The following is an 18,017-nucleotide window of genomic DNA, read 5'->3' on the forward strand; positions in this document are numbered from 1 at the left end:
ACCAGGAGCGGCAACAACTCGCCTCATTGGTGGAGCGCCTCTGTTGAGGAGACAAATACCCCTCCTCCAATTAATGGTAGGAGGGAACTGATCTGTACAGTGGCGGAACTACCGGGGGAGCAGGGGGTGCGAGCGGGCCAGGCACCCCCTCAGGGCCCCCCGGCAGTTCGCGCGCCACTTATTCCCGGCCAGTTCCGGGCGTACGGAGGGGGCGGGGGGCCCGGCTGCGCGTCCTGCGCCAGGGCCCGCCCCCCTCTAGTTACGTTTCTAGATCTGTAAAATAGAGTGTAAGCTCTGAGGGGACAAAGACCCTCCTCCCCAATAATACTAGGAGGGAACTGGTCTGTAGAAGTGTAAGCTTTGCAGGGCATTAATGCAAGAATATGATCAACACATCAGCCATATGCAGTGAGTACTGAGTTGTAGATCAGCAGTAAAAATCATATATATTTATATTAGGATCTATTTATGGAATTATATAAGCATCTCCTATGTGAACTTTTCAGCAGTGGAATGACTAGTTATGGGACCCCACAGCAATATCATTAGGCCCCTACACAATTCATGTGACTTATGCAAAATCTATGTTACTTTTAAAGAAACTTACGTGACTTGTGTATCAAGCCATGACAAGGCAGAGCAGTGTGACGGGCAAATTTTGCCCAAACATTGCTGATCCCCAATGACCTTACTGACTTATTAGCAAATTGGCCCTAAGATTAAACAATTTACGTAACTGATGGAGAAACTTACACAACGTGGGCATCAAGGAATGACAGTGCAGAACAGGAGCAGGGAGAAGGGTAGGGTTTAAACTTAGGGTGAACTCCACTGAACCCAATGAACCAACTAATGGGGTCTCTTATAGTTCCTGTCCCCACCCCAACATTTGCAGGGTCTGTTACCTCGATAGATACACCCCTGCTTTTCAGTACAATTATTAATGAATTTGTACCATAGACACTGTAGTTGAAAAATAACAACAGGTACTTCAGAGGATCAATCTTCCAGACAGACTTGTAAAATAGTTGGTCATTTATTCAAGGTACATTCGTATCTTAAAGGACCAGTAACATAAACTTTTTTTTTAAAAAATATTTGTTTCTTCGTAACGAAAAAAAACCCCCACCAAGACAGTTTTAACTTTTAAATCGCAAAGCTTTTATTAAGAAATTACTTACCGATTCTCTGCATGAGCTCCTCTTCAGAAACGACGAAAGGGCGATGATCCATTGTGCGGCGTTCGATTTCTCCTCCCTGCCTTCTGTAGGAGATAGCCAAGGAGGAGAAATCGATGGATTGTCGCCCTGTCGCTGTTTCTGAAGCGGAGCGCATGCAGACAATCGGTAACTAATTTCTTAATAAAAGCTTTGCGATTTAAAAGTTAAAACTGTGTTGGTGGGTTTTTTTTCGTTACAAAGAACAGATTTTTCAAAAAAACTTTTTTTTATGTTACTGGTCCTTTAAGCCACTTAAAGGAGAAGTTAACCCCTTAAGAAAAAACCCGTACTCTTCCCACATTTGGTGAGTTTTTCACAATTGGAGACCTGAGAATTTTATTACACTTTGATATCAGCTTGTGTTTATTATATACTTTTGAAAAATAACTACATCCAGCCGGTCAGACATTTGCAGCCTATGAATTTTATTAATATGGGCACTGGGTGCATGGGACTTGGTCAGTGGAGCACATGTGCCAGATCTAAGGGCCACTCATGCTGATCAATATACAGACCCTGTGTAAGAGATGTGCTAGTGTCGGAAAAGGAAACCCTCCTACTGGAAACACAAGGAGAACAGTCATGGGAAAGACATAATATTTAATTTTCCAATTTACATAAATCAAGTTTGTCCCTCCTGTCCCACAGGGATGTACGACCCAAAGTCTAGCAGGTTCCCCAAACTAAGCTTCAACACTCATCAACCTTTTTAGGGTACAATTCAGTGGCATAACAACTTGCTGCCCCCCACACAAAAAAACTTTAAGAGGGGCACAGTGACCATCCGAGGCACCCACATGCCTGCTAGCTTACGTTGTCTCTGCCTGGGGAGGGGAGATTTTGATGTAACTTGCCCCCCCAACCAAAGGGTCTGCTTCCTCTATAGTTACATCACTAACCCTCTTCTTCATCTGGAGCCAGGAAGAACACCCATCAACTCTCTTCTTCATTTAAAACCCGGTAGAACACCAATAAACCCTATACTTCATCTGGAGCCAGGAAGAACACCATGAACCCTCTACTTCATCTGGTGCCAGTAAGAAAACCCATCAACCGTCTCCTTCATCTGATGCCAGGAAGAAGAACACCTATGAACCCTCTTCTTCATCTGATGCCAGGAAGTACACCCATCAACCTTCTTCATCAATTAGAACCTGGTAGAACACCTATAAACATTTTACTTCACCTGGAGCCAGAAAGAACATCCATGAACCCTCTTTTTCATCTGATGCCAGGAAGTACACCCATGAACCCTCTTCTTCATTTACTGCCAGGAAGAACACCCATCAACCCTCTTCTTCATCTGATGCCAGGAAGTAAACCCATCAACCCTCTTTTTCAATTAGAACCTGGTATAACACCTATAAACCCCGAACTTCATCTGGAGCCAGGAACATCAATGAACCCTCATCCTTATTCCTTAAAATCAAAGTTCTTCACAGTAGTCTAATCCCAAACAGACCCCCAGTCCAAGGGCCATATATTTGAGTAAAGTCAAACAAAAATGGGATAGACTTACTGTTAGTAGAAAAAGAAGCCCAGATGATATATAAAAAGTAGAAAAATCTTTATTAGGACATATCCAAGCCTGACGTTTTCATGAAACGTGTAATAAAGATTTTTCTACTTTTTATATATCATCTGGGCTTTTTTTTCTACTAACATTAAGTCTATCCCGTTTTTGTTTTTTTATAGCTTATTGTGTGCCCAGAACATTCCTTATCTGTATATTTGTATTTAAAAATATGGGAGGGTAGTGCCATATTCTTTCCCTTAGACAGTACAGTATGAGGGTATACTTGTGTGCCCAGAACATTCCTTCTCTGTTTATTTGTATTGATACATATGGGAGGGAGGTGCCACATTCTTTCCCTTAGGAGGGGGGGGATGCCATATTCCCATAAGGTGGCAATACATGGGCCAATACTTTCCGACCAATTGAACTACATGTGGAACAGAGAGAGAGAGCAGGAGAGGGTCCATATATTCCATCAAAACAGCCCATATAATGGAAACAACAGAAAGGGAATCCAAGCTGTGGATCCTATTCGCTTTCTCATCTGTGGATACCCTGAGTGCCGCCCCCTGTGATCCATGTCTGTATCTGCGTATGGGAACTTAAGAGCTGTACTTTTCAGACGTCTTTGGTTAAAGTCCCACATTGAGGTGCAGATTTTGGTCTGGTCCCGTCAGCGCAAGGCATTGTTGGTTCAGCTTTAAGTACATGAATATGAGAGGTAGTAAATACAGTTTAATCTGCTGCTCAGAGAGCTGGTTTTGCCCTACAGGTGACTCACTCATAAATACATGAGAGGCGCTCTATACTTGTTAACCATCAGGCCTTTACCAGCAGCTTGTGACCGGGACCTGTGGCACACGCAATACCTGTGACAAATGGAAGAGAACATTACATTCAACCATCTGCAACGCACGTGAGAGGCCTCAGCCAACTCCTGTGGTTAATGACACAGCACAATTAGCAGCAGTACAATCAGTGGGAAGCGTGTGACATTCGCACAAGTGCATGACAAAGTAACAATGCAATGAGTCGTCCAACTACTTATACTGACAGTTGTTTAAAGGGGCAGCGCACTCCATTTCTTAATAGGCAATATACAGGGGCAATCCTGGGGCTGCTGCTGTCCCACCTCTCCCACTCCGCATTTAAAGGCAAAAAAATAAAATCCCATTTTTACTTTTTTTTAATGAAAAAGAAACCTATCTCCAATATATTTTAATTAAAAAATTTGTACAGTTTTTATAAGAAACCTGACTGTATGCAGTGAAATTCTCCCTTCGTTTAGTGCTGTGGATAGGAATAGTCAGACGGACCCTAACTGCTGAGCAGAGAAACAATCATACTTCCCAGCCTTGCAGAACTCAAGCAGCTTTGTTTATGACGATCCCTAAGCAGCCCAGACCACACTGAGCATGTGCACAGTCTTTGTCTTGCAAAGATGTTTAACAAAGTTACAAGATGGTGACCCCCTGTGGCCAATTTTGAAAGCATAAATCATTTGTTTGATTAGGCTTATGGTGCAGTAAGTTCATGTTTATTATACAAATTACAGCATTTCTAGGCTTATACTATTTTAGACTTTACTTCCCCTTTAAAGGAGATATTTTGTGTAAAAAAAAAAGAATCTACCAGTGCGTTATACTCATTTAGATATAGAAGAATTGTGTTTCAGGTAGGCTTACCACCTGGCCGGTATTTTTAAAAATGATGGTTGATACCAATGTTATTAATAGGGAAAAATTATAAATATATAGGAAGGCCGGTATTTTTTTCCAGAAATAAGTTTCAGGCTGACTTATTGAATACTTCAGCAAAAACCATAATAATCCCTGCCTTCTCTTTCACTTCCTGCTCCCTGAATCCCCAGGCTGTGCAGGAGAGCTGGCAGCACTCAGCTCACTGCACTGTAGGACAGGAACCAATCAGCAGCTAGCAGGACCTGATAGGGAACTAATGCATATCTTTGCTTGTGTGACTGCAGGGCTGTGATTGGCTGTCCATCTCCTACTGTGCTTCTGGCAGGGACCATTAGGACACTCCCACCCCTGATTTGAAACAGAGACCAGTGAACATCTATAGGGAGCTCTTATAAAGGGGCTATTTTTAAAGATATTAACTTTTCATTTATCCATTATAATAATCAGTGTTGGAGTGGGTCAAAGGGGGGCAGCATCACTAGTGCAATAGTGCTCTCTGCATTAGTGGAGCCAAATTTCCAGGTTAAAACCCAGAAATTGGACTCTTTAGCCAACCCTTGTAACTGGCAAGGTTCTCACCTATTAGAGCCCCAAATATATGGGGACCCCAGCACCCCCAACATCTCATGCCCAAAGAGAAAGATAATAAAGTTGCCCCCCCCCCATTGCAGCTATAATTGCCCCTACTCTTTTGGGAAGTTTCCCACTAGATGTTGGAACATTGTTGCTGGGTGTTGCTCCCATACAGCCACAAGAGCATTAGTGAGGATGGGCAGTGATGTTGGGGGATCAGGCTCGCAGTCAGGGTTGCAATAATCAGCAGGTCAGGGCTCTCTGTTCCAGAGCTTAGTGGTGATGCTTTTACCCCACTCCAGCAGACCCTTGGCATTGCTCATAGTGTTGTTGGGTTTGTTTGCCCCCTGATCCCCAATTAAAGCCCAGACTCTCTATGAATAGCTCTTGTACTGACATTGCTTCCTTAGACGTGACTCAGCAAGAGTTCCATAAGAGGATAAGGCATTTTCGAGTAAGTGCCCAGATACTTTGCCCACATGGTGTAACCTCCATCCAAACACTTTCACCAAGTACCGACACCTCCAACTCTGCAAATCCTTGGGCCCTTATTATACATTTTGGAGGCAGCCACATGTAATAAATATGCACAATTCAGAGGTACAAATCTGGGAATTTATATTTAAAGGAGAAGGAAAGGTTAAAACGAATTAAGCTCTATCAGAAAGGTCTATATGAATACACCAGTAAACCTTCAAAGTAATGTTGTCCACTGTCAAAAAAACACTGTATTTCTTTCCTTCTATTGTGTACTCATGGGCTTCTGTATCATGGACTTCCTTTTTTCAGTTTAAACTTCCAGGGCAGAGCTTCAGCATGCAGCTCAGATTATTTTATTACAGCTCAGAATCTTTTCCCCAAAGGCGAGACAGAGGCTAAACAGTAGAGTGGGCTGGGGAGGCTTTATTCTACTGTACAAAGTGAAGTCAGAGCTGAACTGCCTGCCCTGTTTTTTCGAGAGTGCCAGCATTTTACAAGTGTGTATGTGTATATATATATATATATATATATATATATATCTATATATATATATATATATATATATATATATATATATATATATATATATATATATATATGTGGGGATTATCGGCACTCACCACTCACATAGTCACTTGCTGGGTGCTATCCAAAAATATTCAAAGCAGTCCATGAAAGCACTGCAGCGTTCACTATCCAATATTTATCAAAAAGTTATTTATTGGGGCAGGGTGTACCAACGAGTTTCGGGAGCCGTCGTCAGGATGTATATATATCTATATATATATAGATATATATATATAAAGTCATATTTGGTGCACTCAAAACTCGCAAACAACCGCTTGGGTGCTGGTTAAAAAACAAACTGTATAAACTTATCACAACCGCACTCCAAGGACTTTATAAGTGAGAAAAGCAAATCTTCTTTATTTTAACGTTTCGGCTCCATTACTCGGGCCGTCTTCAGGAAGTGAAAACTCCACAATAGTGATGTGATTTAAAAGTGAGAAAGTGGCGCCAAACAGGTAAGTATGACATCATTAGTGGGTGTCAACATTTTACAACAGTATATATAATAACTATCCATCATTTTCCATCTTGTGTACGTCCATTGCTTATGACCAGGTGAAATTACCCTCCATGTCACAGGTTCTTGCCCTCTTCGTCCTATTCTGGAGTCAGAGTCTTTCTGGTTCTCATGGGGTCAAGACATCTAATGTTCGCCCTTCATGGGTCTGCCAGCGCACTGGTATGTAGTTCTGCTGTGGGACACTTTCCCTTCTTTGCCAATCTCCTTTCTCCCTGGGCTATTGATACATCCTGGAAACAGGCCATAAGTTTCAATGTTATCAGTGGTTTTATCTCATAACAGGTTACTTAGTATACTTTTGTTACAAAATGTACAATATCTTTCTCTTAAGCAATGAGACTATCTTTATTTTGACATCGCAACAACATTGCACTCAGTCCAATCTTGCAGTAGCAGGGCTCAATTTAACCAATTATATTCCAAAAAGTTACTAAGCTATTTATATATAGTGATAAATATTAGCTAGTGCTATCCCGTGGTTCAGTCGGTATCTCATAGTCCAAATCCACAGTTTAGGTGTATGAACATCAATCTTAATAAAAGGGAGACATCGGTAAGGTCCTATTCAGCCCTTTAGGGGCCAGGGTGTCGAGTTTGTAAATCCAACTTGACTCTCTTTGTAACAGTAATAGACCTTTATCCCCCCCCCCCTCCTTTCCGAGGCGCTGGTATATGATCAATAATCATATGACGGAACTGGGGTAAGGTTTGTCTCTGTTTGAGCCAGTGTCTTGCTACAGGCTGGTCCGTTTTTCCTGTGGATAAAGCACTCCTTATGGCACTTTATTTTATTTTATTCATTCACTCCCTATACGTGGTAGCCACCTTGCCCACGTAATAGAAACCACAGGGGCACCATGCCATATACACTACGTGTTCACTACTGTCCCCGTCCTTGGGTGTGTGAAATAGGTGCCCTGTAGCATCCCGTTACAGGTCAGACATCCGGCACATTTAAAGCACCCCTTCTTTAGAGGCCTATCTAGCCAAGTAGATTCTGTAAGATCTTTTACCACAAGTATTTTGCTTAAATTTTGTCCTCTCCTAAATGCCACAAGTGTTTTTCGTTTGACAAGGGTGTTATCCACATTGATTATCTCCCAACTGTTGGTAAGTGCTTTCTTCAAATCCACACTGGTGTCAGTCCACTCTGTCAAAAAAATTAAGTCTGGTGAGGCTCTCTAGTTCGTGGTATCTTGATTTAGCAAAATATCTTGGGTCATCCGCTTAGCTCTCTGTAGTTGGGCGTTAATTAAGTTCCTGGAGTATCCTCTCTTAGCGAACTGTTCAGCCAAAGTGGAGAGTTGTAGTTCAGCCATCTCTGTTTACCCTCAAGAACTGTGAGTACAGGACCCCCGGACATATGTGGAGGGGGATGTGAATGTGCATGGACAAGACTATTTTTTATCAGTTGGCTTTTTATACAACGTTGTACCCAACTTGTCCTTCTGTTTAAAGATAGTTATATCAAGATAGTGACTCTGTGATTTGTCATAAGACATGGTTAGTTTGATAGGGGAATCTAGGAGATTTAAAGCCTGATGGAACTCTAATAATTATTTTTCTGTCCCTTTCCATATTACCAGTAGGTTACATCAATGTAGAGTTTGTAAAGACAAATCTTATCAGACCCCATGGGCAATAACCAGCATCTTTCATATTGTTCCATGAATAAATTTACAAATGACGGGGCCACATTTGACCCCATGGCTGTCCCTGCCACTTGTAGAAAAAGAACGTCATTGAATGTGAAATAATTATGTGAAAGAATCAAATCAAGCAGAGCAATCAAAAATTCTATTGGTTCCTTTGTGGGTTTATATAAGAGCTTCCTTACATACCTGTATGCCCATATCATGTGGAATCACTGTGTAAAGGCTAGACACGTCCATCGTTACTAGTATGTGGGGTAACCATATCTTTCAATAATGACAGCAAATGTTTGGTGTCTTTTATGTAAGAGTCCATGTTTTGTACTATAGTTTGTAGGAAATAATCAATGTATTTTGCTACCGGCTGGAACAGGGAACCCATGTCTGAAATGATGGGGCGACCTGTGGTCAGAGATTTATGTATTTTGGGTAATGTGTACAGAAAATGTGTCCTAGGGAATTCTGTGTTTAAAAAATGCCTCTCCCCTTGCTTCTGGAGCGGTTGGGATAGCAGGGGTACTGCCTAAAAAAGGTTGTGTCAAACGAGTCTGGTTACCTGGATTTGAATCTGTCGAGTCACCTGAACTATCAATCACTCTCCTTGTTCTGCTGTCTGGGAGGAAGAGAAGCCACCTATACACCTTCTTCTGCTTATAGTTCTCTCTCACAGTCAATAGTTTTTTTTTCCTTAAAGGTGATTAATTCCTGTCTATATTTGTTGATATTGGATTCTATGTTTTTGATCCCATCAACAGTCTTGTCCTCTGTCAGCTGTGTTAGGTATTGTGACTCAAATTCAGTGATGTCCCCCTGGGTCTGGTTCAAATATTTTTGAGTAGAGTAGAGTAGAGTTTTCCTGTACATTCATAAGAGGTGGGAGCTCCCAACATATAATAAGTCCTATTTGGTGCACCCAAAACTGGCAAACAATGACTGACACCAATGTGGATTTGAAGAAAGCACTTACCAACAGATGGGATATAATAAATATGGCTAACAACTTAACCTTCCCAAACAAAAAAACACTTGTGGCATTTAGGAGAGGACAAACTTTAAGCGACATACTTGTGGTAAAAGATCTTACAACCTCACAAAAAAGAGATCTACTTGGCTACATGGGCCACAAAAGAAGGGATGCTTTAAATGTGCCAGATGTCTGGCCTGTAGCGGGATGCTACATGGCACCTATTTCACACATGGCGTGGTATATGGCGTGGTGCCGCTGTGATTTGTATTACGTGGGCAAGGTGGCTACCACGTATAGGGAGCGAATGAATAATCACAGGAATGCCATAAGGAGTGCTTTATCCACAGGAAAAACGGACAAGACTGTAGCAAGACACTGGCTCAAACAGAGCAGAGCAGAGACACACCTTACCCCAGTTCCGTCACATGATTATTGATCATGTACCAGCGCCTCGGAGAGTGGAGAATAGATGTCTATTACTGTTACAAAGAGAGTCAAGTTGGATTTACAAACTCGACACCCTGGCCCCTAAAGGGCTGAATGGGACCCTACCGATGTCTCCCTTTTATTAAAATTGATGTTCATACACCTAAACTGTGGATTTGGACTATGAGATACCGACTGAACCACAGGATAGCACTAGCTAATATTTATCATTACATATAAATAGCTTAGTAACTTTTTGGAATACAATTGGTTAAATTGAGCCCTGCTACTGCAAGATTGGACTGAGTGCAATTTTGTTGCGATGTCAAAATAAAGGTAGTCTCATTGCTTAAGAGAAAGATATTGTACATTTTGTAACAAAAGTATACTATGTAACCTGTTATGAGATAAAACCACTGATAACATTGAAACTTATGGCTTGTTTCCAGGATGTATCAATAGCCCAGGGAGAAAGGAGATTGGCAAAGAAGGGAAAGTGTCCCACAGCAGAACTACATACCAGTGCGCTGGCAGACCCATGAAGGGCGAACATTAGATGTCTTGACCCCATGAGAACCAAAAAGACTCTGACTCCAGAATAGGGCAAAGAGGGAGAGAACCTGTGACATGGAGGGTAAGTGCAATACCAGGACCCGAAGTTGGGTTGTAGGACATATGGTGCTGCCACCGGGTTAACTACTGGTGTGCACCCAAATGTCACTGGTATGCGCTGCGTGTGAGTAGGACTACATTGGAACAACTACCCACATCCTCAGATCCCCTGGGGTAAGTGTTTTTAATTTTTCACCTTGACCGCCATTGAGGTGTCAGCGCCATTGAGAGATATAGCTTGCACTTTTTACGGATAGGCACTAATACGGATAGGCACCTGGTCAGAAGCAATAGACGTTTATTCACTGAAAATACACAAGATTGAAAATGACGGATAGTTATTATATATACTGTTGTAAAATGTTGACACCCACTAATGATGTCATACTTACCTGTTTGGCGCCACTTTCTCACTTTTAAATCACATCACTGTTGTGGAGTTTTCACTTCCTGAAGACGGCCCGAGTAATGGAGCCGAAACGTTAAAATAAAGAAGATTTGCTTTTCTCACTTATATATGGAGTGTGGTTTGTGATTAGTTTATAATATATATATCAGATCCATAGGTTGTGGGCCTTGAAGGTTGAACTTTGCTCTCTCCCCATGCGCCAATGCCTATTGTACATTATTAGTGGGTGGGAAGTCTCTGTATTAAGTCAGGCACCTCACCTGCTGTTGCTGATGCTCCTGCTCTACAAAGAACATATTTCCCTTCAGTTGTAGCAGTTGATCCACTCATGATAACAGTTGCAGGTAGTGCTGCAGATCCAAAATCAGCCATTACTGGGGACCTGAGGACACGGACAGTCAAAGTGGAGAGATTTTATCCAATGAGCTGAGCTGTCGGGAGAAAGAGGCAAGGGAATAACTGCACCACAAGGACAAGCAGCACCAACATATGAAAGTAGGTCACATCCAAAAGCTTAAAGCTGGCCATAGACGCAAAGATCTGATCGTACGAATCGAGGATTCGTGCTATTTTCGAACCGTGTGTGGAGAGTCCCGACATTTTTCGTCCGGCGGAGATCGGTCGTTTGGTCGATTGGACAGGTTAGAAATTTTCTGTCGGCTGCCGATAATATCTCTGTGTGTATTGCCGATCGTACGATTTTCAGTGGGAGACTGTCACTAGCTTTGGTTGGACATAGATATCATACGCAAAACATTGCTGATCTATTCTTTAACTAAGCTGACTGGTAAGACTTTGATCTGAATGGTTAGTGGCGGGTCGGGAGATGGGAAAGTCCGATCGTACGATGATTCGTACAGTCGGATCTTTGCATCTAGGCCAGCTTAAAGGCATTGTTCAGTGTAAAAATAAAAACTGGGTAAATAGATAGGCTGTGTAAAAAATGTTTCCAATATAGTTAGTTAGTCAAAATGTAATGTATAAAGGCTGGAGTGACTGGATGTCTAACATAACAGAACACTACTTTCTGATTTTCAGCTCTCTAACTCTGAGTTAGTCAGCGCCTTGAAGGGAGGCCACATGGGACATAATTGTTCAGTGAGTTTGCAATTGATCCTTAGCATGCAGGTCAGATTAAAGAGCAAACAGTTATGACCAATGTGCCCCCCCCCCTTAAGCCTCTGATTGGGTTCTACCTGGAAACCAAGAGAGCTGAAAAGCAGGAAGTAGTGTTCTGGCTATTATGTTAGACATCCATCACTCCAGCCTTTATGCATTACATTTTTGGCAAACTGACTATGCTAGAAACATTTTTTATTTTGCACAGACTATCTATTTATCCAGTTTTTATTTTTACACTGAACAATTCCTTTAGAGGTGCAGGGAATTGTATTGTAGAAGGGAGTCACAAGGGTCTTTCATTGAGCTCAGCAGGCAGCCAGGAAGCCTCCAGGATGCTGTAGGACAGACACATTAACTAGCCAGGGGGCTGCAGTTCATTGTTTATGCTGAGTACAAGGAGGAACAATTACATAAGGGGGCCCTTAGGGACCTGTTCTCATAGTTACATCAGGTTAAAAAATACCAAAGTCCATCAAGTTCAACCCTCTAAAAAAAACAAACACCCCATACACTCACATAAACTATATATACGAATATCTATACTAATTGTAGATTTTAGTATCACAATAGTCTTGAATATTATGCTTGTCCAAGAAAACATCACAACATAGTCTGGCCAAGCATTACCCAACCTCGCTTGTCCTTACTACACAGCTTCAAATAAAAGTTATTTTGCTCTAGTCTTAAGGGGTGGCCTCTGGTGCGGTGATCCTCTTTATGGGAAAAAAGGTCCCCTGCTATTTGTCTTTAATGTTCTCTAATGTACTTGTAAAGTGTAATCATGTCCCCTCGCAAGAGCCTTTTTTCCCCCAGAGAAAACAACCTTGACAGTCAACCCTCATAATTTAAGTCTGCACGTCTCTGAACTCTCCCCATCTCATTTATATGCCTGGAACCAAAAACTACACTCCATACTCCAAGTGAGGCTGTACCAGGGACCTAAAGGGGCAAAATTATGTTTTCATCCCTTAAGTTAAGGCTCTTTTTTTTTAGGCAAGCTATTACTTTATTTGCTTGAGGGCCACAGAATGACACTGCCCAGAATTAGACAACTTATCTACAAAAACTCCCTAGATCCTTCTCAATAAAGGAAACCCCCAACGCTGCCATTTAGTGTATAATTATCAAGATTATTTTTATAAAGATTATATGTGCTAGGTCCTTTCCTTTCTGTTAGTGCTCAAGGGTGATTGATTTAGTTTGAAGTGGAGGTAGGTTATCTGATCTAATCATGTATTCTCTGGGTGGGGCAGCATAGCAGTAACTCACAGCTTAACTGATTTGGTTATTCCATGTGACATGGAGGGCAGGGAAAACAAGTAGTTTTTATGGAGTGTTTCATATATTATACCATGTAACCCTGCACTAAATGTTGAATTCATGCCCATGCTCCCAGAAAAGAGAATGATACCGGTCTTCATTACCCCAGGAGTTGCCTATCTGGACAGTGGCACAGCAGAGAAAACAACATGAACGCTTTTCTGGTGCCCCTGGCATAGGCTGTTCAATTGTGCTGCTTCTGCTGCTAATAACTGCCCTCATAATGCCCAACCTTAGCATAAAAACTGTACCTGACCAACGAAAAGAACCACTTCCCTACCAAGTGCTAAATTTAGCTACGTGCCTCTCATTATGGGGAAGCACTTAATTGTGCGTGAGTCACCCAGAACCAGAAACAGTTTGAAAGCGTAACGGGAACTGTAACCATAACACAACCAGAAGATGATGTTGCACGTAAGCACCTTCCTCACGCCAGCCATACTGAGGTACTGATGCAGTCATAGGGTCAACAGTTCTCTTACAGACTCGGTGGTTTAACTACATTACATGATGATCATGCCCTTCACATCAGTGTCCACCCATCCCACACACCAAGGTTAATCTAGGCGCATAAGCTCCACATACTGCATAGCAGCACCAACATGGCACTCATAATGCAACAGGCCCATCTAAAGAGTAACTTTTGGGAAGTAACCCTTAAAAGGATTAAAGGCAGTGAATCGTAATTCGGTGGAACGGTCGATTGATGGGAAGTGTGGAGTATACGTGCTTTTTGGCAAACAAACGTCTGCTTGAAATTCCATGGAAATCTGCCTACAGGCGTTAACCAATGAGTAAGATTCCTGTGTCCGATTGCTCTGTGCCTCTGCAGCCCAACACTTTATGACATATTGGTCCCAGGAGCTGAAATATTATTGGTGGGAAATGGAATCATTCTGGATTTGGTAGGACTTAGTATTTTACGACCAATTAAGCCAAAATGATTTCATTGGATGCCAAGAAGAATAAGGAAAGTCTGAGTGAATGTTTGGGGAAATGGGAGGGTTTTTGTATACAATCTGTTTCGTGAAATATACACACTCTTCAGTTGTACTGCACTTCTGAATATGCTGGTGCTTTATAATGAAAATGAGTGGGGGTTACTTAATATTGTAAGTGTCCTGTTAACACACAAAGCCTTCAGGTAAATGGCACACAGGTGGGTGCTGACAAAACTCCTGTCTGCATGTCACTGCTGCGAATGCTACTGAAGGAGATTTGCCTTAACGCCATCTTTGGAACATGATAGAACTGCACTGATCCCTCAGCGATACACAACAAGAGAAGGTCATTGTAAAAAGATGTAGGTAATCTTTCCCAGGTCTGTAGCAGAGCAGAGATTCCCTAAACCATCCTCATTGTACCTTTAAAACATTTCCATTTGTAAAGCAGGCCCTGGAGCCTGCAAGGGCCACCAGCAGAAACACAGGGCTGGCGGTAAAATCAGTAAACAGATCACTTGTGATCAAAACCCCTAGTGAGGATGCCAAATAAAACCCTTAATCACTAGCCCAACATATACTTGCCACTCACAATTCAGTCTTATTTGTGGGCTTGTGAACCAGCAAGGGTAGTAGCCAAAACAACCAATGGGCTACATGTCACTCAGCTCAGAAACAAACAATGGCATGAAGCCTGTCCTGCTAGGACTGATGCCCACCTGCATGCCTCTTACTACATGTAGTTCCTCACACATGAGGTACAATAGATAAGCAAGTCATGGTGCAAGGATTATTCAAACAACAGATAAAATATGTCAGAAACCAGACTCAGGCCTTGTGGCTTTATGATGTACAGGGCAAATAGAAACCGTGACTCAGTTCCACTGAAACCGGAAACCGATTGATATTTGGGATCCAGGAAGAAGCCAGGGGGATTCCCTTGTTCCATCATGTTCTGTATAGAGGAGAAATGAGGAACTGTCTGTGTGACACACAATAACAAGGAAGAGGACTGATTCTGGGACAGGTACCTTCCATAATATGGCACAGCCTGGCACATAACCAGCCACATGCAATGCTCAGTGAAGAATCTCCCCAACAGACTCTACTGGGCTCTACTGACATATGAGATACAACCAGAGGTTATATTGACTCTATACTGAACTTCCTGTAAAAACTGAACTACCTTACTATTGCCTTGGGGCTTTAGTTCTGTTGCAACTTTACCCCACCATGCATTTGCCAGCCTTGAGGTGCCCACAGACAGCCATGGTTGAATGACAAATATTCTTTGCTGACACTGATTTATTTTCTCATAGGAACCAACTTGTACTGGGCCCTATCCAAGTGCACCAGCTCTCCAACCTGCCCTTTCTCTTGCTACCCCATAGTAATTAGAACAAAGCGTGGGCATGCTGCAAAGTATAATTGACCCCCAGGACTTTACCAACGCCCATTTAGTGTGTGCATATATTTTGGCTTTAGCTAGTTCTGAGACAGGGGCAGCAATTCCACAAGCAATACAATAAATGATCTGCTTCTACTTCTTACTTACTGGATCACAAAACATTCTCTTCCCAAAGCAACTCGCTAGAGGTCCACCTACCTGCACGAGGCACATAGGGAAGGGGAGAAGGAACTAAACTGGGTGCTCTGATTGGCTCATCATCCAGGGCATGGATGTGATCTGCTTCAGTAGGAAGAAGGAGAAAAGCTTAAAGAAGGAAAGGAGTGGTGAAATAGTTGAAGAGACAAAATTAGGAGGGCACAGTTCACTGGCTCCCCCAGGCTGGCATCTCCAGCAGCCTCTCACCTTGAAAGTGTCCTGTCTGTGCATCTTCTGTGCAATGCCTGAAAATCAATGTCACATAGTTGGCCACTAATAACTTTGTTGCGAGCAACTGGGTCTGAGGGTCCGGCCTGTTCACTTTGGGGCAGTACTTGTGACTTATTGGGGCAGTAGCCCAAACCGGCCAGCTCCTCGCACAGGGCATTGAACATCTTTTTATGATGGGGCGGACAAACCTGTGAAATTCTGAGACAGGAAGGAGGGAGGTGAGCAGAAACAGGAATGTTACTCAGTGACTATATAAGGAGGGTTTCCTTACCCTGTAACAGGGGAAGGCTGGACCCAGGAGGGAGTGCCTCTGTGCTGAGGTAAGCAGTATGTTTTAGGCTCTGACCCCACAGAGCTGCAAATTATCATTCCAAATCCATGGTTCCATCTTAAATAAACAGCATGACCCTAATATGGACCCTACCAAGACTCACTGCTGAGTAGAGCATAATGCTCTGGCTGACCCGTTAGCAATCTCATACACCATTGCCTCATAACTGTTGTTTTTCTTGTAGGAAGAGAGGGCTGCAGTGAAACGCTGGAAACTCATGGCTCATCTCATCTGTTTTTTTCCTGCCTGCCCTGTGTGACAATTACCTGTAGGGGCTGGTTTGAAGAGAATGAACATTACAGTGGGAACAAGCTGCACATTTCAACTGCTGAGCCAAATTCCCAGTGGTGCCCTAGACGCACAGATAATATAGTACAAAACAAATTTTCGCACGATATTCGGTGCTTGTATGGTGGGATGGGAAAAGAGCAACCGATGTCGGCAGAAGACTTGAATAACGGTCGGCTTGTCGTTCGGGCTGGACAGAAAATTTTGATTGGGTGCCTTTGAAGGCACCCAAACATCGGCCATTGTTAGTGCTGAATCGTCAGATACAGGTAGAATTCTATTGTTTCTACTTGTATATCTACCTGTATATCTGTATATATTCAGCTCTACACATGTGTATTGAAATGAACGATCTTTCTTGGAAAGATCTTTTCCAAGAAAGATCGTAATTGGCGTTAAGGCAAAACTCCTTCAGTAGCATTCGCAGCAGTGACATGCAGACAGGAGTTTTGTCAGCACCCACCTGTGTGCCATTTACCTGAAGGCTTCGTGTGTTAACAGGACACTTACAATATTAAGTAACCCCCACTCATTTTCATTATAAAGCACCAGCATATTCAGAAGTGCAGTACAACTGAAGAGTGTGTATATATCACGAAACAGATTGTATACAAAACCACTCTAATGTGGCTCCCATTTCCCCAAACATTCACTCAGACTTTCCATGTTCTTCCTGGCATCCAATGAAATCATTTTGGCTAAATTGGTCCTAAAATAATAAGCCCTACCAAATCCAGAATGATTCCATTTCCCACCAATAATATTTTAGCTCCAGGGATCAATATGTCATAAACGTTGGGCACTTGTGAATAAAGTGTTGGGCTTCAGATTCACAGAGCAATTGGACACAGGAATCTTACTCATTGGTTAATGCCTGTAGGCAGATTTCCATGGAATTTCAAGCAGACGTTTGTGTGCCAAAAAGCACGTATACTCCACACTTCCCATCAATCGACCGTTCCACCGAATCACGATTTACTGGCATCTGAGCATCACATTGTTGGGCGATTGCTGATTCACAGCCATTTCTAAATCTTTATATAGCAAAGCAATAGTCTGTTTGCTCCTAATATGGAGACAGTGAAAGTTGGCCATCACTCACTGGCTGACACATCCCAAAGCTATGCATCACCATACAGAGAGATAATATCTGACACTAGCCGGTGGGTTGTGTTATTGGGGGGATTTAGTGTTTTACACACTCATTAGTGAGAGATCTATAGCATCTGTTCTGGATATTAAACTGCCTGGCATCCCTTTAAAGTTGGATTTAAACACTTGACGATGGTGATGGTATGGTTCAGGTGTGCCTAGGCTAAGGGTCAGGCATTCCCCCTCACATGTTATCTGGAGAATGCAACATCTCTTCCAATCCAGACCCACCTTTTATTGAGTCAGTACTCAGTTGTCCTCCACCATGGTTGAGGTGTTGAGCAGATGCCTCGGAGAAGGTGACTTTGGGCTCTGACACTGCAGAAGCTGATTGAGCTAAAGCGCACAGAGGGAATAGGTGAGAGCTGGCTAGAAAGATGG

At 42.5% G+C, this 18,017-nt stretch overlaps 1 protein-coding gene across 1 annotated transcript in view; it reads right to left on the reverse strand.

The window, feature by feature from the left end:
* tnfrsf6b.S (TNF receptor superfamily member 6b S homeolog) overlaps positions 1-18,017 on the reverse strand; it is a 30,148-nt gene that overhangs the window by 4,569 nt on the left and 7,562 nt on the right. The window contains exons 5-6 of the mRNA XM_041578344.1: positions 17,868-18,005; positions 10,906-11,076 (exon numbers count right to left, since the gene is read on the reverse strand). The gene's annotated coding sequence lies outside the window, so the exon portion shown is untranslated. The remainder of the gene's footprint in view (positions 1-10,905; positions 11,077-17,867; positions 18,006-18,017) is intronic.

The sequence above is a fragment of the Xenopus laevis genome, chromosome 9_10S (assembly GCF_017654675.1).
Source record: "Xenopus laevis strain J_2021 chromosome 9_10S, Xenopus_laevis_v10.1, whole genome shotgun sequence".
Lineage (NCBI taxonomy): Eukaryota > Metazoa > Chordata > Amphibia > Anura > Pipidae > Xenopus > Xenopus laevis.